Consider the following 6,832-nt stretch of genomic DNA (forward strand, 5'->3'; position numbering starts at 1 on the left):
GCCTCTGAGCACCAGGCAGCCGAGCGTGTCAGCCGCTGCAGAAACATGCCCAGGGACAGAGGTTTGCTGGGCCTGGAAAGCCCAGGTGGAGAGTGACGGAATCCAGATTCCTGCCCCGCGTGAGCGGGCCCGGCCCGGGCTTGTCTGGCACAGCCCGGCCCCACAGCTCCTCTGGGCTCTGGGCAGCTCCTCCACTCCCCGCCCAGCTCCACAGGCGCTCTGGGACTCTGAGGCCCCGGGATGTCCAGCAGGGCCCAGCCAGGAGGTGCCGCCCCCCACCTGCTGTGACCTCGTGCAGGTGGCTGTCCTGGGCTCCCGGGCAGGCACTGAGCCCTGCAGCGTTCAGGACGGGTGATCCCCGTCCTCAGGGAGCTCCTGGCCTGGGGGAGACGACAATAAGCGTCTCATCTCGGGAAGGTCTGGGGCAGTGGGTCTCATCCAGGGACGGTTCCCCCCAGGACATACTGACTGTCTGGCTGACTGTCATGCCTGGGGGAGGGAAGGGTGCTACTGGCCACTCGTGGGTGGAGACCAAGGATGCTGCTCAACACCCCACGGTGCCCAGGAGGGCCCTGCAGGGAGGCGTCCAGCCCAGGATGCCCATGGGGCGTGGTCTAGGGCTCTGAAGGGCAACGGCCCGTCTGAGGGGGCCGTAGGTCGGGTGGTCAGGGAAGGCCTCTCTGAGGAAGGGACGCTGTCACGCAGGGAGCAGCCCTGGGAGGTGCCACCCCTTCACACTGGTCACCCCAGAGCCCCTGCCGCCTGCGGAGAGGAAGACCAGGGGCTCGCTCTGCAGTGGGGGCGGGGAGAGGCCGGCGGGGACCTGGTGCCAGGCCTGGGATTCCAGAAGGCGGAGGGAGGCCTCTTACCACCCCCGCCCCAGGCTCCCTGCTCCCCTTAGCCTCAGCCACATTCCTCCCCCTGGGTGGGCAGGGGATGGGGGCTCGGTGCATTCCGGTGGAGATACAGGAGGCCCTGAAGGCAGCCTGTGCCAGCCTCCTGCAGGGCCCAGACAGCCTCCTGGCAGGCTCTGCCCCGCTCGGCTTCCCGGGGCTGGGGCCTCGCTGAGGATGCTTGGAGTCAGCTGTTGCTACAGAGCATGTGGGCACATGTCCAGCCAGGAGCAAGCCCTCGGGATGGGGACTGAGCACCTTGCAGATAAGGTCAGGACTGACCAACCCGGCAGCCTCCTGACCCCTGACCAGCGGGCTGGGTCGCACAGTGCCTCGGGGTCACAGCGCTGGTGACAGGCAGCGTCCACATAGCCCCTCTGACCCCCGGTCTCCTGTCTGTAAAATGGGCTTTTGTGAGCATCAGATCAGGCGCCCGCCCAGCACCAGCGCAAGGGCACCAGAAACGGCAGCTCCCTAAAGCCCCACTGGGTGTGTGGCACAGAGACATGGTGGCGCTGAGGGACTGGGGCCAAAGACAGGCAGGAGAACACGATCAGCCCCATCGGCTCAGGGGCCCAGAGAGGTTGCGCATCTGACCTGAGATCACACAGCAAGCCCTGGATGGAGCACGGAGGCAACAGGAGACTGGGCTCCAAGGGAGGGGGCGACTCTCAACTCCCAGGCTTCACCTCCCTCACTACCACCCCCGCGGGGAAACCCAGCCACAGACCCCCCCAGAACCCCTCTGAGAAGGAGACTGGGCTCTCAGGAGACCCTACCACTGTCGTGCTCACGAGCCTTCCAAGTCTCTCATGTTTACATTCCTCTAGGCAGTATCTCCCCAGAGGAGCCGAGGACCAATGTTTTGTAAATGTTGAAACTTGAGGCAAACAGAGGCCTGGAGCTGAGCCCGCCCGCCGTCCCTACCTCTCCACACGGGCAGGGGAGGCCCCAGCGGGGGTCCTGGAGGGGACCACCTCAGCTGGCCCACCGCCTCTTCCCCGCCAGCCAGAACGGAGCCCTGGGCGGGTGGGATGGGGGCCCAACCGGTGGTCCCTCCGCGGCCCCACCTTTCCATACTCTCAAGCCCTCCTTTTATGAAATTGGGGTGACAGGAGACGGAGGTGGTTGGGTGTCACTTGCATCTGAAGCACTGGTGGCCCTGGGGGAACCCCAGTACTTGGCGGGTTTCGCGGTCAGGCCCTGAGGCACGAGCCTGCAGGCTGAGCCGCGTGTGACCCAGGGCCCCGTGGACGCTCTGGGCAGACAGGGTGAGTCAGTCTCCCGTTTAGGGTTGAGTGTCTTGGGCTCCCCGCAGCCCTAAACACAGGCCTGCGCCTCCCCGGCGCTCACGGGAAGCACGGAAGCACGGGACCAGCTGGCTGTGTGGTGGGAGCGGCCCGGCACCCAGAGGCATCCCTGCCTCCACCATCTCCACCTGCCGTCACCCACTCCCGCCTCCGCTGCGCTCTGCCCGCTCAGCCGAGCCTCGTGGCCCAGGCGCACCCCAAACTGCCGGCTCCTGGTTCCCGCGGCTGCTTCAAAAAGTCCGCCTGCCAGGCTCGGAGTTGCGGCGGGTGTGGACCACCTCACTCCCGCTCACCCACCGATGGGCATCTGGGCTGCTTCCGCCTTTTGGCTGCTATGGAAAAGTGCTGCCACAGACGTTCGTGCACGGGATCGGTGTGGATGCACCCCCAGAAGTGGGGGTGTGGACCCGCAGGGACGCCGTGTTTCCTCTCAGGAAGCACCACACTAGGTCCACAGGTGCCCCGTCTGTGTCCCCGCCGGCAGCGTAGGGGACCAGACTCCCTTCATCCTGGCCCGCACTTGTTACTGTCTGATGCTTTCACTCTGCGCTGTGGCCCTCAGGCCGCACGAGAAAAGCAGGGGTCTGGGCGCTGAGCCCTCTCCCCGTCGGCCTGCCCTCCCCCACCTGGGGCCTCCAGGCCAGTGTGAAGGCGACGGGGCACAGGTGTCCCAGCATCCAGCCACAACTGCCCAGCACGGGGCTCGGGACATAAGATAAATAATAAGATAATGAAATGAAATAAATAAAAATATTAGTCGTTGAATGAAGGAAGGAAGAATGTACCCCCGGAGCTGGGCTCTGTAGGGTGGCCCAGAGCTGGGTGGGAGAAGATTCCTGGTGGAAGGTGTGGCTCATGCAAAGGTCCTGTGATGCGAGGGGGCACTTAGACTTTGTAAGGAGGCCAGTGAGGCTGGAACGCTGGGGGCAACAAGGGGGCGAGGGGCAGCTTGACGCCCTGGAAGCTGCAGGGGCGGGGGGGCACTGGAGAGTCTCCAGCAGAGGCACAACAGGGCAGTTTGCCTCTGAAAAGCCACCTGAGGTGATGGAGAGAGGAGGGACCCCTTGTCACAGCTGGGGGCCCCAGAGCGGGTGGCTCTCAACCCCCGGGCAGCGTCCAGGCCAGGGCTCCCCGGGGCCCCACCTCACCCCCTCCCGCTCAGCGCTGGGGGAGATGTTGCGGGCTCCTGCCAGCCCGGGGGACGTGCCAATCTGGACCACAGAGGACAGACAGGGCAGGTGCTGCCCCAGGCCTCCTGCCCCAACCCAGCCCCGCTGGCCTGGCAGCCCTTGCCCTTCCACTGCATCCCCTTGGAGCACATCCTGGACAGACAGACAGCTGTCGACCCCTCACCCTGTTGCCTCATCCTTCCTGGGCCACAGCACCACCCGAGCTTCAGTTTCCCCGAGAGCCTGCCGGCAAGGTGCGCACACGTGGCAAGGGCCAGGGGCCGCCACACTGTCCTCGGGCCTTTGGCTCAGGGGAGGCACAGAGGGTGGTCTGGGCCCACCGCACCTCCTCTGCTCACCTGAACAGCCGGGTGGCAAGAGTCCCTGCCCTCCCACGCTGGCCTGAGGAGTGGCTGCACCCAGCACCACGTGGGCCCTTGTCCCCCTCTGCCCGTGGCCTGGGGCCTCCCCGGGCCGCAGCCCCGACGTGCAGACAGTGGCCTGTGGTGCCCCCCTGGACGAGGTAGACTCCACCTCCACTTGCCGTGTCCCAGGGCCGTGTGGCAGCTCAGGAGCCCAGGAGAGCTGTGTCCTCCCCAGCCTGTCCCGCAAGGGCCACCGGGACCCTGCGGCCAGAGCTTCCCAGGTGGGCAGACAGGCCTGGCAGGCAGGCAGTGGCTCTGCCACCACTGCTGCTGCAAATCCTTCTCCAAAGGCCCCAGGAGACACGGGGGAGGGGTGCCCTAGGGTTGCCCAGAGTAGCGGAGCTCAGCAGATCTAGGGCAGCAGATGGCAGGAAGAGAGACAGAGACACCGAGAGACCCAGACAGACGGACAGAGGCAGGGGGACAGGGGGACAGAGACAGAGAGAGGGTAGCCAGAGAATGAGAAGCCTAGAGGAGAGAGTCAGAAGAGAGAGAGGTAGGGGTGGTGGAGGGAGAGGAGGAGGGCTGGGGAGCGGAGTCAAGGCAGGGAGGCTGAGTCCCAGCGGGGGCCCGGATGTGGCGTGGGGACCCCGGTGCTGCTCTGGGTGGCGGGGGGCCGCTGATGCCGGGCCGGGCCAGCCCGGGAGGAGGAGGCCACTTGCTGAGGGCCAGTGGCCTGGCTGGTCAAGGGCAGAGCAGGGGCTGCTGGCCTTAAGCCCCAAGGGCAGGGAGAGGGCCGTACCTGGTGCGGTTTGGGTGGTGCCGGGCAGGGCAGGCTGCCCTCGAATCTCACGGCTCTTGCCGGGGCGGCAAGCCCCCATGGTTCATCACAGGGCCCCCAACCAGATGTCCCAAAGTTGGCGAGGGGGTCGGACTAATGTGGCTCCCTTTAGGGGACTGCGGGCCCAGGAGGCTGCGGCCATTCGAGCCACTCCCCGTGGTGGGCCTGCTCTGGCCCAGGGCACAGCCCCGCACCCCTGCCCTTCCCGTGGGATCAGATTCCGCCTGGGCAGTGAGTCCTCCTGGCCATATAAGGCCGTCTGTGGGCACCTCTTGGAGAAGCTGCAGAGCCCTCACCCCGCGGGAACCATTTGGCCAGGCCCCAGGGACCGAGGCAGGGGAGGGGCCTGCTGGAGATGGGTCCTGTGAAGGAGGAGGGCAGGGGCGACCCAGGCCCGCAGGTGCCACCCCCTCCCTCTGTGCTGGGCACCCCCCCGCCCTTCACCTGTTTCCCCCCCAGGGCTGCCCAGTCCGGAGTACAGAGCAGGGAGGTGGTGAGCATGGGGGCGGGGGAGTACTAGGGGCCAAAGGTCAAGTAGGATAAAAAATGACACTGCAGAAATGTTGGCCCCATGGGTTTCCGATGTGGACGCTGCAGTCCCGTGTGGAGGATGCCGTGATTGATGCAATCTGTCGTTACCGTCTTCCGGGGTCACCCCACGTGCTCCCCACCACACATCTGGGATCAGGAAGCCCGGACCCCCAATTTCACACCCCAGCAAGGTGCTGGGAGGTGCCCTGATGGCGTCCTTCCTCAAGCGAGGTGCCTGGGTCTGGGGTCCTAAGAGCAACCTCCTGAACCAGCCCCTCCCTTTGCTCTCTGGAGATGGTTGGATCTCCAGGGAGGTCCCAGGCCCCCTCCCCAGGGGTTCCTAGGGCCCCCTCCCCGGCCCACCCCCTCTGCTGAGGCTGGGGCCTGAGATTTGCTGCTGAGCTTTGCCCCTCAAGCCCAGGGCTGGGTTGGGGGTGTCCGGTGAGCCAGGGAGGGGAGTGATGTCTTGCAGGGATGCAGACACCTGGGCGCATCACAGTGGCAGCCCCTTCCCCAGCAGGCGCTGCCTCTCCTTCCAGCTCACAGACCCCGGGCTGGGAAGGGGCCCTGGGGCACAGCCGGGAGGCTTCTCCTGGGAACCCGAGGCTTCCTCCAAACGCCTCCCAAATTCACAGGGCCCTTCACAGCCTGGACGGACCTGCGGGGGGTAAACCCCAGAGGCCATTCCCTCAAGCAGTGGGCACTGTCTGGGCACCTCCTCTTCGCCAGGCCTGGGGCTAGGGAAAGGCAGGACACAGGCGGGATTGGATTTAATAAAATGAATGCACCTGAGAAAGCAGGCCAGGCGCATACCTGATGGCTCTCTGGGGCGGTGCCTAGAGGCCCAGGTGGTCAAACAAAGGGGCAGGGGCTCTGTTGTGTCCTGGGCAGAGGGAATAAGGCCAAAGTCCCCATGAGACAGAGGGGGAGGGAAGGCTGGAGGCTCTGCCGACTGGCCAGACAGGCGGGGCGTAGTTGGGAGGCCCCACAGGGCCCGGGGAGCCGCGGTGAGGGGCCTGGCTCTTACCCTAAAACAAGCAGAAGCAAGTTTGGCCTGGGAGGAGGCGGGGGGAGGCACGTGTGCCAGCCAGCGCCCAGCCCCAGCAGGTACCCAGCACCCGTAGCTGTTACCGCAAGGGTTCCAGCCCACAAGGTGACCGGCCAGTTCCTTCCAGCTTGTGGTGTACTTCACAAAGCCTGGCGTCCCCATGTAGGCAGGGCGGGGGTTCCCCTACGCTCAGCGGGAGCCCCGTCAGGGCTCTCTGCTCATTGACAGCACGCTGACCACCCCAGGGAGAGTCACGAAGCCCCACGTTTCTGAGCATCCTGGGTTCATGTGCTTTTTACAGGGCCAGGCCTGCCTGTCTAGGACACCAGTTGGGAAGGAGGTGAGCTGAGTGGGAGACAGGAGCTTTGGGGAACCTCCGTGGAGAGCCCAGGACCCGGGGGGCTGGCCAGCCTGGGTCTCATGACACTGGGCACACCTAAGCCTGTCTGTGCCCCCTCCAGTATGCAGTCCCCCCATCAGGACAGCTGAGGCTCAGGCCCGCAGTGGGCACCCTGGGGACTGGCCTGTGAGCTGGGCACACAGCAGGCAGAGGTGGACCCTCCGGCGCTCCAGGCTCAGAAGGCTCCCAGAGGGGGGCCCTTGGCTGGGCAGCATGGGGGTCAAAAGCATCCATTCCTCATTGGTGTCAACCCAAAGTCTGGTGGTCTCCAAGCT

This window comes from Eubalaena glacialis, chromosome 13 (assembly GCF_028564815.1).
Source record: "Eubalaena glacialis isolate mEubGla1 chromosome 13, mEubGla1.1.hap2.+ XY, whole genome shotgun sequence".
NCBI classification, from domain to species: domain Eukaryota; kingdom Metazoa; phylum Chordata; class Mammalia; order Artiodactyla; family Balaenidae; genus Eubalaena; species Eubalaena glacialis.